General features: G+C 43.5%; 1 protein-coding gene across 1 annotated transcript in view; it reads left to right on the plus strand.

Moving 5' to 3' along the window:
* The window catches only part of LOC131105253 (low-density lipoprotein receptor class A domain-containing protein 4-like), a 46,256-nt gene that overhangs the window by 27,025 nt on the left and 7,030 nt on the right, over window positions 1–12,201 (plus strand). The gene's annotated exons all lie outside the window — the stretch shown is intronic.

Below are 12,201 nucleotides of genomic sequence, written 5' to 3' on the forward strand. Positions count from 1 at the left end.
TTATACTTGTGTCGTACTTCATTTTTACTTTTTTATGTATGAAAATGCTTAAAATGTTCTGAAATATGCGTATTTTTGTATACACATTTGTATAATAGGCTCACAACAGCATATTTTTGAACAACAGAAATTCATACGTAGCAAGATGATGACTGTGCTACAATACTGCATTTCACAGTAATCACCGGTCTGGTATCATGTTGGGTTATTTTCTGCCATGGTAGCAGGAAACAGGATGCGTTTTTTCATGTTTAATGGCCACGTGTAACACTGTGTACTGTTTGTGTGCTCTATGTTTACATATTCATATGTGAACATACGTGAGCTAAATCTTGGATGGGTCAGGTGGAGAGACGGGACAAAGCGCAGTATTTTCATCAACCAAAAGCTCGGATGATATGCCTTGTTCAGAGAGCAAAAAGTGTGCTTCCTCTAAAGATAGCTGTTAGCCTCGTTACGCTTTCAGGCCCAAAGTGGGCGAGGATGCCCTCATTAGTCATACAAAATATTTCATGTTGCCATCAGGAGTTCAGTATTTCACTGCAATGACTAACCCCCTTCCAGGCAGCGTTATCCTAGTAGTCAACCAGATGAAACAGTGCCAGTAGAAATCCTGTGGGAATGCTGAAATGCTCTATTCACTGACAGAGGATCGAACCATCAACCACAAAATGGTTTCACATGTGCTTTGAAAAATCTGTCAAAATCATCAAAATAGAAAAATGGCTGGGATTGAATGAGTTAATGACACAGGTGGTCTCACACATAGCAATTACACCAATGCTATATTGTATGCTAACCAGAAAATGCACCTTTTTTAATTAATTCATTCATTCATTTTCTACCACTTATCGTCACAAGGGTTGTGGATGTGCTGGAGCCTATCCCAGCTGTCTTTGGGCCAGAGGCGGGGTACACCCTGGACTGGTCGCCACCAATGGCAGATTACATATAGACAAACAACCATTCACACTCACATTCATACCTATGGACAATTTGGAGTCGCCAATTAACCTAGCATGTTTTTGGAATGTGGGAGGAAACTGGAGTCTCCGGAGAAAACCCACGCATGCACGGGGAGAACATGCAAACTCCCAGGGTGGAATCAAACTTCGATCTGCTAGCCTTGTGGCCTGTGTGCTACCCACTCGGCCATGCAGCCCATATTTTTCAATGTGAACCAAAAAACATGCTAACCAGGGCATATGCTAACCGAGGTTGCAGGCAATTTTGGATTGTTTAAGCCAGTGGTTTTCAAACTGGGGGGTGCGAGGCTACCATGAACACGTTTTATTATTAATTTTACGCACCTCTTTTGCAAGAAAATATTCAGTTTTGATATTACTATCTCAAAAGGTTTTATCTTAAAATGAATAAAGGCATACTGTAAATGAGAAAAATGATCAGTTTGTGATGGAAGTAAATTCATTCCTAATTTGCATATTATGACATCACAAGGCTCAGAAATGGTGGGGAGTGTGGAGTTTGCATGTTCTCCCCGTGCGTGTGTGGCTTTTCTCCAGGTACCCCGGCTTCCTCTCACATAATTGGTGACTCCAAATTGTCCATAGGTATGAATGTGAGTGTGAATGGTTGTTTTTCTATATGTACTCTGCCTTTGGTGGCAACAAGTCCAGGGTGTACCCCTCACCCAAAGACAGCTGGGATAGGCTCCAGCATAGACACGACCCTTGTGAGGAGAAGCAGTATAGAAAATGGATGAATGGACGAAAATAATTTCAGTTTAGGAACCACTGGTTTAGACATCTTTGAATGTTCGGTATGTGTGTCGTGACAACTAAACCAACCAACCAAGTCAACATTCAGCTTTCTAAATGAACACGTAGTCTGCAGGTAAGCCAGACAAGTACGAGTATTCTAACTTGTTGGCAGTGGGGGGGGGGGGCTTGCAGCAGACAGCAGGCTGGTGTTTGGACAAGGTGTGGATTAGTCTTGCAATAACATCCCACTGCTGCTGCTTTATGGACGCTGTGTTCTTCAGTGTCGCTCTCATCCTCCTCACCCTTCCTTTGTTCTCAACCCCTCCTCCTGCTTCCTTGCTCACTAGGCATGGGCCGGTAGGAGATTTAACGTCATAAGAAATGAAGCTTTTTCAATCATAAAAATGGCTACGTGAAGTCAAATACAAATGTAATGCACTTAGAAGGCGCATTCTAAGATGTGATGACTATGATTATGACATAACACAGATGAATCAGCAGCGGTGAAAATATATATGAATATATATGAATATATATATGCCTGGCCCCTCCCACTCAGACTCAGCGCAACCTTCTCCCTCTCTGCAGGATGAAGAGACTGAAAGGCGAAAAGAAACACTATGCTAAGCTGTGACTTTGTCAAACAATATAACTCTACACTTTAGTGGCACGCATTGTAATTTTGATGCACATATTACAGCGCTTTGAAAGGGAACTGCACTTTTTGGGGAATTTTGCCCATCATAATCCTTACCTGAAACATGAACACATATTTGATGATAATAGATTGTCCTTGAACCTAAGTAAAACTAAAATCATGCTGTTTGGTAACAGCAGAAAGGACACGCACCAGCAAATACAAATAGATGATGTGGATATTGAAGGGGTGAACGAAAATACATTTCTTGGGATCACAATAGTTGAAAATATGAGCTGGAAACCTCATATTACAAATATACAACATAACCATATCTTACTTATTGTGTGGAAATATGGGCCAATAACTATAAAAGCAATCTTCACTTGCTAAATGTACTGCAAAAAAGGTCAGTAAGGATAATTCATAATGCCGCCTACAGAGAACATACTAACTCCTTATTTCTAAAATCACAAATACTTCAACTTGCTGATATAGTTCATCTTCAAACAGCTAAAATAATGCATAAGGCTAAAAATAACCATTCCATTTTCCTCCGCTTATCCGGGTCCGGGTCCCGGGGGCAGCAGTCTTAGAAGGGAAGCCCAGACTTCCCGGTTCCCGGCCACCTCCTCCAGCTCCACCGGGAGGACACCAAGGCGTTCCCAGGCCAGCTGTGAGACATAGTCCCTCCAGCGTGTCCAAGGTCTGCCTTTTCCCAGCTGGGCATGCCCGGAATACCTCACCAGGGAGACGTCCGGGAGGTATCCGGACTAGATGCCTGAGCCACCTCAACTGACTCCTCTCGATGTGAAGGAGAAGCGGCTCTACTCTGAGCCCCTCCCGGATGGCTGAGATACTTAAACTCCTCCACCTGGGGCAGGACCTCATTCCCAACCCGGAGGGAGCACTCCACCCTTTTCTGACTGAGAACCATGGCCTCTGATTTGGAGGTACTGAGTCTCATCCCAGAAGCTTCACACTCAGATGCAAACCGTCCCAGTAAACGCTGAAGGTCGCAGCCCAAAGAAGCCATAAGAACCACATCATCTGCAAATAGCAGAGATGAGATTCTAAGGCCCCCGAACCGGACTCCCTCAACATCTTGGCTGCGCCTAGAAATTCTGTCCATGAAAATTATGAACAGAATCGGTGACAAAGGGCAGCCTTGGCGGAGGCCAACGTTTACCAGAAACAGGCTCGACTTACTACTGGCAATGCGAACCAGACTCCTGCCCCATTTGTACAAGGACCGGATAGCACGTAGTAACGCGCCACCAATCCCGTACTCCCGGAGCACCCCCCAAAGGACGCCACGAGGGACACGGTTGAATGCCTTTTCCAGGTCCACAAAGCACATGTAGACTGGTTGGGCAAACTCCCATGCACCCTCAAGCACCCTCGTGAGGGTGTAGAGCTGGTCCAGTGTTCCACGACCAGGACGAAAACCGCATTGGACCTCCTGTATCAGTGGTTCGGCCAACGGTCGTACCCTTCTCTCCAGCACCCTGGAATAGACTTTCCCAGGGAGGCTGAGGAGTGTGATCCCCCTGTAGTTGGAACACACCCTCCGGTCACCCTTCTTGAAAAGGGGGACCACCACCCCGGTCTGCCAATCCAAAGGTACTGTTCCCGACTTCCATGCAATGTTGAAGAGACGTGTCAGCCAAGACAGTCCCTCAACATCCAGAGCCTTGAGGAATTCTGGGCGGAACTCATCCACCCCCAGAGCTTTGCCACTGAGGAGCGTCTTAACGACCCCAGATCCCCCAGCCACAGTGATGGCACTGTCCACGTATGTGTCCTCAGACTCTGCTTCCTCGATGGAAGGTATGTCAGTGGGATTGAGAAGGGCCTCAAAGTATTCCTTCCACCGTCCGACTACATCCCCAGTCGAGGTCAGCAGGCCCCGGTCTCCACTGTAAACAGTGTGGACTGGGCACTGCTTCCCTTTTCTGAGGCGCCGGATGGTTTGCCAGAACCTCTTCGAGGCTGACCGAAAGTCGTGCTCCATGGCCTCACCGAATTCCTCCCACACCCGAGTTTTTGCCTCGACAACCGCCGAAGCCGCAAACCGTTTGGCCTGACGGTACCTGTCAGCTGCTTCCGGAGTCCCACAAGCCATCAAGGCTCGATAGGACTCCTTCTTCAGCTTGGCGGCAGCCCTGACCTCTGGTGTCCACCATCGGGTTCGGGGCCTGCCGCCGCAACTGGTCAGCTGCCTTAGCAATGGAGGCACGGAATATGGCCCATTCGAACTCAATATCCCGGTCCTCCCCCGGGATGCAGGTGAAGCTCTGCCGGAGGTGAGAGTTGAAGACTCGACGAACGGGAGACTCTGCCAGACGTTCCCAGCACACCCTCACTACTCGTTTGGGTCTACCAGGTCTGTCCAGCATCCTCCCCCGCCATCTAATCCAACTCATCACCAGGTGGTGATCAGTTGACAGCTCAGCCCCTCTCTTCACCCGTGTGTCCAGAACATGCGGACGCAGGTCTGATGATACGACTACAAAGTCGATCATAGACCTACGGCCTAGGGTGTCCTGGTGCCAAGTGCACTTATGGACATCCCTATGTTCGAACATGGTGTTAGTTATGGACAAACTGTGGTTCGCACAGAAGTCCAATAACATCACACCGCACGGGTTCAGATCAGGGAGGCCGTTCCTCCCAATCACGCCCCTCCAGGTCACACTGTCATTGCCCACATGGGCGTTGAAGTCTCCCAGTAGAACGACGGAGTCACCAGCTGGGGTGCTCTCCAGCACCCCTCTGATGGACTCCAAGATGGCCGGGTACTCCGAACTGCCATTTGGTATGTACGCACAAATGACAGTCAGGACCCTTTCCCCAGCCCGAAGGCGAAGGGAAATGACCCTCTCGTTCACCGGGGCTGACTCCAACACAGAGGCTAAAAATAGCCAATTAGCTAAAAATGTCATCCAATACTTCTCTACAAGAGAGGAGAAATATGATCTCAGGGAAGAAGTACATTTGAAACACTTCTATGCTAGGACTACGTTATGCTAGCCATAGCATTTCAGTATGTGGAATCAAACTATGGAATGGATTGAGTAAGGACCTCAAACAATGCACAACGATGAGCCAATTCAAGAAACAATACAAGCAGTTGATGTTTGCTAAATACAAGGATGAAGAGTCTTGAACCAGTCATGATGTGCTATATATATCACTATATTGACACTTACTATGGTACACATTATGGCATTGGATGCTCATATCACCTCGTACTTTGGTACGAGGTACATTATTAAAAAACAACAACCTTAAACTGTATTATGGAAAGCAGGAAGTGAACAAATGTAACAGTCAGTGATTGTAAAAGTACTAGATGGAGGGGTAGGATTTAATAAGCTTTGCTTCTTCCTACTCCTTTTGGACATGTGGAACTGTGAACTGATTATGGGATGCACTCAATTGGAATCTGATGCATGTTCAAATGAAATAAAACCATTACCATTACCATATTTCTTTCCCACTTCTCTGTATTGTAATGCCAGAAAATGAGTTAATATGAGCTAGCTAACAATGCATATCATTGGGATACACCTATTTAGACTATGAAGCCCTCTAAAAAAATCCTTTATGGTTTGACATGCATGCTGTGATCATGAGGGAACATGTACATTAATGACAACATGTACTTATACTTACCTCGTTCATAGTTCTGTCAACAACAGCAGCATACAGCAGTGACAACACTTACGATGTCCGCTCTCCTTGGGATGGCTGTGTCTTCCAGCACATGGTAGAAAATGCTGACGGCAAACCAGCATCTTGTTGAGTCATTGTAGCAAAATTGAGAGCGAGGTATCCACTCTTCCATCTGTGAATGACACTGAGACGAGCGGCTAGCGAGGTGTTATGTTAGTCTGCCAGATAAAAATGCTAGCTGCTACAATATTAAAATAGATATTGCCCATGACGTCCATTGTTAGCTAGCTCATATTAACAGGTTGTCTCGCACTACAACGCACAGAAAAGCAAAATAAATATGTGTTCATGTTTCACATAAGGATTGCGAATGATTGGAAACATTCCAAAAAAAGTGCAGTTCCCCTCTAACATCGTATCGTCATCTTTGTCCGATAAAAACACTGTAGAGCCAAGTGTCAATTCACACGTCCGCCATTGTCTAAGATTATTATGCCAAGTTGGAGAGTGAAATTGTCACGTCTTACCATAAACAGTGGTTCGGTAGCCTTGGTGGTCAATGATCATGTTCCTTTGGTTGAACTGCTCACTGATTCTGTTGTCACCACACCCACCTTGGGCGGAGCCACAGGACGTGCCACAGCTGTTCTGCATATCATTTCCCCCATTTATACCCAACCTGTTGCGACTGGATGGCGATTGTTCTGACCTGACACGACAATCGTCATCACGCCCGTGCCTCCCTGTTACGTCGGCAATCCCGGGCGCCATCCAGCCGGCGTGGATTACCCCTGCTGCACGCCCTGTAGCTCCGCTGGTCCTCTTTTGGTATTTACTTTTCCATACTTACATCTGCGGCATCTTTTGTTTCCTTTAGTACCCCTTTGTCCTTGGTTTCCCCCTTGTTGTCAAGACTGAGCATTAAAAGACTCTAACAGCACCTACCACGGTGTCCTCTGCATCCTGGGGTCCGAATCTGGTTTCTACCGCAACCTTCTCACAGAAATAAAAATATATGCAGATATAGAGAGCATCCCATTTCACTTCATATGTCAAGGCAGGATTTCTGTCGGCTCATCCATTCATAAGTTCATGTCTGAATATCTGTGCATCCATCCATCCATCCGTCCATCCATGCATTTTGTATGTGCCAAGCTGAACACATCATGTGTTTTATAAAATGAAAAACATGTGAAAATATCCTATGTAGGATCATTTTCCACCCAAAGCAGTCACTTCTTTTTATTTGAAAATGCTGGACTTTAGTATCACAACTTGGACTCCTGAGCCAAATGCTAAACGTATATATTTTTATTAGGCAGTCAGAGGGGAAGAGTCAAGATGTGGAGGCGTTAGGTTCGATGCAACATGTTCAGTGTGCAAGTTAACCAGGACTCCAGCACCAGCAAAGCAAACAACACTGCTCGTTTATGACAACACCCAAAAGTACATCACAGAGGCAGGTCCTTATGTCGACAGTCTTACGGGCGCCGCAAATGAAGGCGATTGGCGAAACTCTTCACCCGATGTGTAGCAAAACATGCACACAGGAGGCAACGACAGATGTGAGTATCTGCACCATATTCAGCGATGCGTTCACGTCCAGACAGAATTGCCCCTGTCAGATGTGGAGGGTGGTCAAAGTAGCTCAGAGGAGGAAAAGAGGCTGATGTCAATCAGAATGAAAGCAAACGTGCCAGATATGTTTGCCCATGCTGCTGCTTTTTTCTTTATATGGCAATATTCTTCTTTAGAAATGTCAAATAACTCGCAATGACACGCAAGTATAGCATACTGATTAGTATCCTGTCTGCTCATTGGTCCATGAAAAGTTGAACATTTTTCAACTTTCTCGGATGGCGTCACATGAGACGCACGAGCACAAACTTTCACACACATCAATTTGGCATGTCACTCGGCTGCACGGTGACACATGTTAATCGCGCTGTAGAGGCGATGTCGGCTCCCATGTGTGGCGGCCATTACTAATTAAATGTCCTCATTTTCATTTGGCAGTCTTCTGCTTCTTTGCGTGCGTATCTATACTGGTCACTCGTCAGTGATGCGAGGATGATGAGACAATGATGAGACAATGTCTTCTTATACTGTATGCCTACTATATTGAGTGTAAGCTTATTATAGGTGTGTTATTTCATGTCCAGAGGGTTCTAACCATGTTAAAAAGTGTACAGAGAAGGTTGTTAATAGGCTGTCTATGCTATAACTACACTGTAAAAAAATCCAAGTTGACTCAACTTTGTAACCTTGGTGCCTTCAAATTTTCATTAAATCTTGCAAATTATTTCAGGTCATTTCAACTCAGATCTAAGTTTCTCCAACTTGAAAGATCAAGTTCATTGCTTATTGCTTTGATTTGGGAACTTTCTTTATTCAGTCAAATAAAGAAATATTTTTGTTGTATTAACAATAGAACTCAAGTAATCTCAACTCTCAACTAATTAGCTCAAGTAAATTCATCTCACAATTAAATTGAAATTAATTGATATATTTGTTAACCTGATTTGAAAATGAGTTGAGATTACTTGATTTACATTGTTGATACAACCAAAATATTTGGTTATTTGACCTAAAAAATGAAGTTCCCACAAAAAAATCAATAAGTCACGTGAACTTGGTCTTTTAGTTGCGTGTTGAAATTACGTGAAATAATTTGCTAGATTTCATCAAAATTTTAAGGCAGCGAGGTTACAAATTTTTTAAGTTGAGTCGACTTGGAATTTTCTACAGAATGTATCAGCCTCTTAAATGCAGTAGTCGGGGTTGAAATCTGACACAAATCATAACAACGAGAAAGGCCATGTTAAATCAATTATTTTGTTACAAAACAATAGGCTACCAAACAGAAATTTTTATTGAAGTCAAAAAATGTCTGGAACAATTTATTTAGAAAACATTAAAACTTTAATGTTTTGTCTTTAAAACATATTTTTAAAACATTAGCTTAAGAACAATATGAATAATATTTCTTAGCATCTGTCAATGTGTGGGGTGATATTTGTGATGTGTGTGTGTGTGTGTGTGTGTGTGTGTGTGTGTGTGTGTGTGTGTGTGCAAGTACGAGTGACACCATCACAAGCGTCTGAGCATGTGCAAAACCCATCACACTCTTGTACAAGTTGGCCACACCCACATTTCAAAGTAGACTGAACTATTTCAGTAGTTGGGAGGATCAAAACCTAACATTTCTAGTTGTCTCAACTTTTTGGCAAAATTTAGTTGACCTGATGCACAAAAATAAGTTGACAGAACTTAAAGCTTTTTTTTTTTTTTTACAGTGTACCACATTTGCTCTGGAACCAATGAACTGCAAAAATGTCAAGCGAAAAAGCTGAAATGTTGAAATTGTATCCATGGCGATTGTTGACTCTCGCTCTCTATGACATCATGACATCTGTCAGAGGTCAGACAAGGTCGTGTCCTGACACAACACCAGCGTCCCCCTGAACACAGACAAGAGGAAGAACTTGTTTGGCAGCTGGAAGGAGATGCACTCCATACATTTAGTGATGGAGTTTGACTTAGGCTGCCCCCTGCTGGTTAGTTCGGCTTCAAACCAGCAGACTGATTTTCAATGATGACATGATAATGGAAGTATTACACCCTAAATAGACTGTATCATCATGTTATTTTATGTCCATTATTATCATAATAAAAGCATTTTAGGATGGATTTAGCTCTGTTATAATTAATATCAATTATACATAAATCTTATGTATCCATTACTATAGTATATATATTTAATAATGTAATTTAATTTAATCAATATATTAGAGTATATTCTACATGTATGCAGTATGAATAATTGTATTGTATTGACCAAAGCACAGTGTGTCCATAAAGTCTGGACATATCATGTAATGAAAATATAATATACATTAAATATATCCCAAGTTAAGTATACCCAAAGTTTAATTTCATTCATAATTCATTATTTTTTTACATAAAATTATTTAAAAAAAACAATTCAACTAAAACAATGGTAAAGCCATATTGGATACAATATAGTTTGCATGCAAATGCATTTTTTTTAAAAACTAATATTTTTATTATTATACATATTAAATACAACACAGTATTTATACCTGTATCAATCAATTCAATTCAACTCAAAACTTTATTTATCCCCGAGGACCAATTTAAAGGACACAAAGAGCAGCGTATGGAATGAAAACGTAAAAAGCAAGACAAGGACAAGTAAAACAGCAGAAACTACTGAACACATACCTAGAATAATAAATAATAATTATTAAAGAAAAAAATAAAACAATCCAAATTGAGTGGTGCAAAATCTGGACAGGGAGGGTTCCAAGTTCAGAAGCCGGACTGCTGTAGAGACAAAGGTAGCCCTCCTCCTTTGTGTTCCTTTGTGGGCATCTAGTCTACGACCTGATGGAAGCCACTCGAACAGGGTGTAGTAGTGCGTGTGAGGGGTCCTGTGGGATCCTGTGAGCAGTGCGGGTTATTTGCTGATCACAATATAAAGAAAGCGCTCTAACAGGGTGGACAATGATTTTGGAGCAAACTCTTGAAATGCTGAATAAGCGGTCCTGAGTCCGGTCCTGAAGATACAGTGAATAAAACCATGAAACAAATCAATAAGGTTTATATGTTCTCAATAAAAGCGTGATAGAAGCTCAGCAAAACTTTTTTGTCCACTCCAAAGGAACTCAGCTTCCTCAACATGTACTGTCTCTGATGGCACTTCTTGAGGATCTCCTCTGTTTTGGAGAAAAACCTCCTAGTGCCCAGATACCTATGGTCCTCGTGCCTGGAAATGGAATTAGGGGTCTCCAGATGTGCATGAATGGCCCCCAGTATAAATAATCTGGCATCGTCCACTCCCCTTCTGGTCGTGTATGCAAACTGCAGTGGGTCCATAAAGGCTAGCAACAGACTTTTTAACAATCCAGCCCCTTGACAGAACCCTTCTTAGGAATGGGGATGATTGTGGAATGTTTCTACTTTTGGGCCACAGTGCAGCAGTTCATGGAGTTCTGGAACAGTTGCTGGAATACTTCTCCCAGCTGCTCAGCACAGTGCTTGAGGGTCCGTGGACAGATGTTGTCATGTCCGTGGACAGATGTTGTCAGTTCCACCGGCAGTGTTGAGCTTTGTCATCTTCAGTGCTCTCACCACCTCCTCCTTGCTGAAGGTAACGGCTGAATTCCTAGGGTGGAGTGAGGAAATGAAGGACTTTAGCTCGAGCTTCTGTCCCTTTCAAACCTAGTGAAAGATAAGTTGATGTCATTAGGTAGAGACATGGTGCCACGGCGTCAACCTGGATGGCGTGCACTTCACAGCCGCCATGTTCTTTAAGCCGAGGTTCCCCTGGGAAAATGTCAGCATTTGGAATCGAACCGCAGTATTTGTCCAGTGTTTTGCCAAGTCGTGTGGGGCAGTCAATGTATTGTTGAAATCCCTTCAGGGGTTTATCAATCAATCAAAGGTTAAAATCGCCCATCAAAAATGTTGGTGCATCTGGGGAGATTGATTCCAAGCTGTTTAGCGTGTTCTTGACATGTTCAGAGGGATAACAGCAGCATTTGCTTTGAGGTGGATATACGTACGTAAACCCAAATTATATAAGGTGTGGAAACTCCCATGGGAGGTGGAATGGGCGGACAGAGATGACCAGCAGTTCAATGTCAGAGTTGCACAACTCTTCCCTGACCACAACGGATTTGCAATAGTATGGATTAACATAGATGCAGACCCCGCCCCCACGATGTTTTTTAGTGAGTGAGGAGTCTCGATCCAGCCTTACAGGAGAGACAAATCCGTCATTGCTATCTATTTTATTTAACCACGTCTCTGTAAATGCGAAAATCGATGCTGTCCGATATTCATACATATGGTTGACGGTAGCTCCTCTGTGAGGACAACTCGGTCGGCCGCAGCCGCAGAAGCGAATCCCTGGAATATGTAGTCAGCGACGTGTCCGGAAGACGATGTTCATTTATTTTGCAGAAAAATTAGTCCATAAAGCGCAGTAGCAACACCGCGTTCCACAGGGTCCTAGTGTAATCCATTGACCGGTGTCAATGGATAGCCTTTACAGTATGGTAATGGTAATGGTAATGGTAATGGTAATGGTAATGGTAATGGTAATGGTAATGGTAATGGTAATGGTAATGGTAATGGTAA

The sequence above is a fragment of the Doryrhamphus excisus genome, linkage group LG5, assembly GCF_037039965.1.
Source record: "Doryrhamphus excisus strain RoL-2023G ecotype Guam linkage group LG5, RoL_Dexc_Guam_v1.1, whole genome shotgun sequence".
NCBI lineage: Eukaryota > Metazoa > Chordata > Actinopteri > Syngnathiformes > Syngnathidae > Doryrhamphus > Doryrhamphus excisus.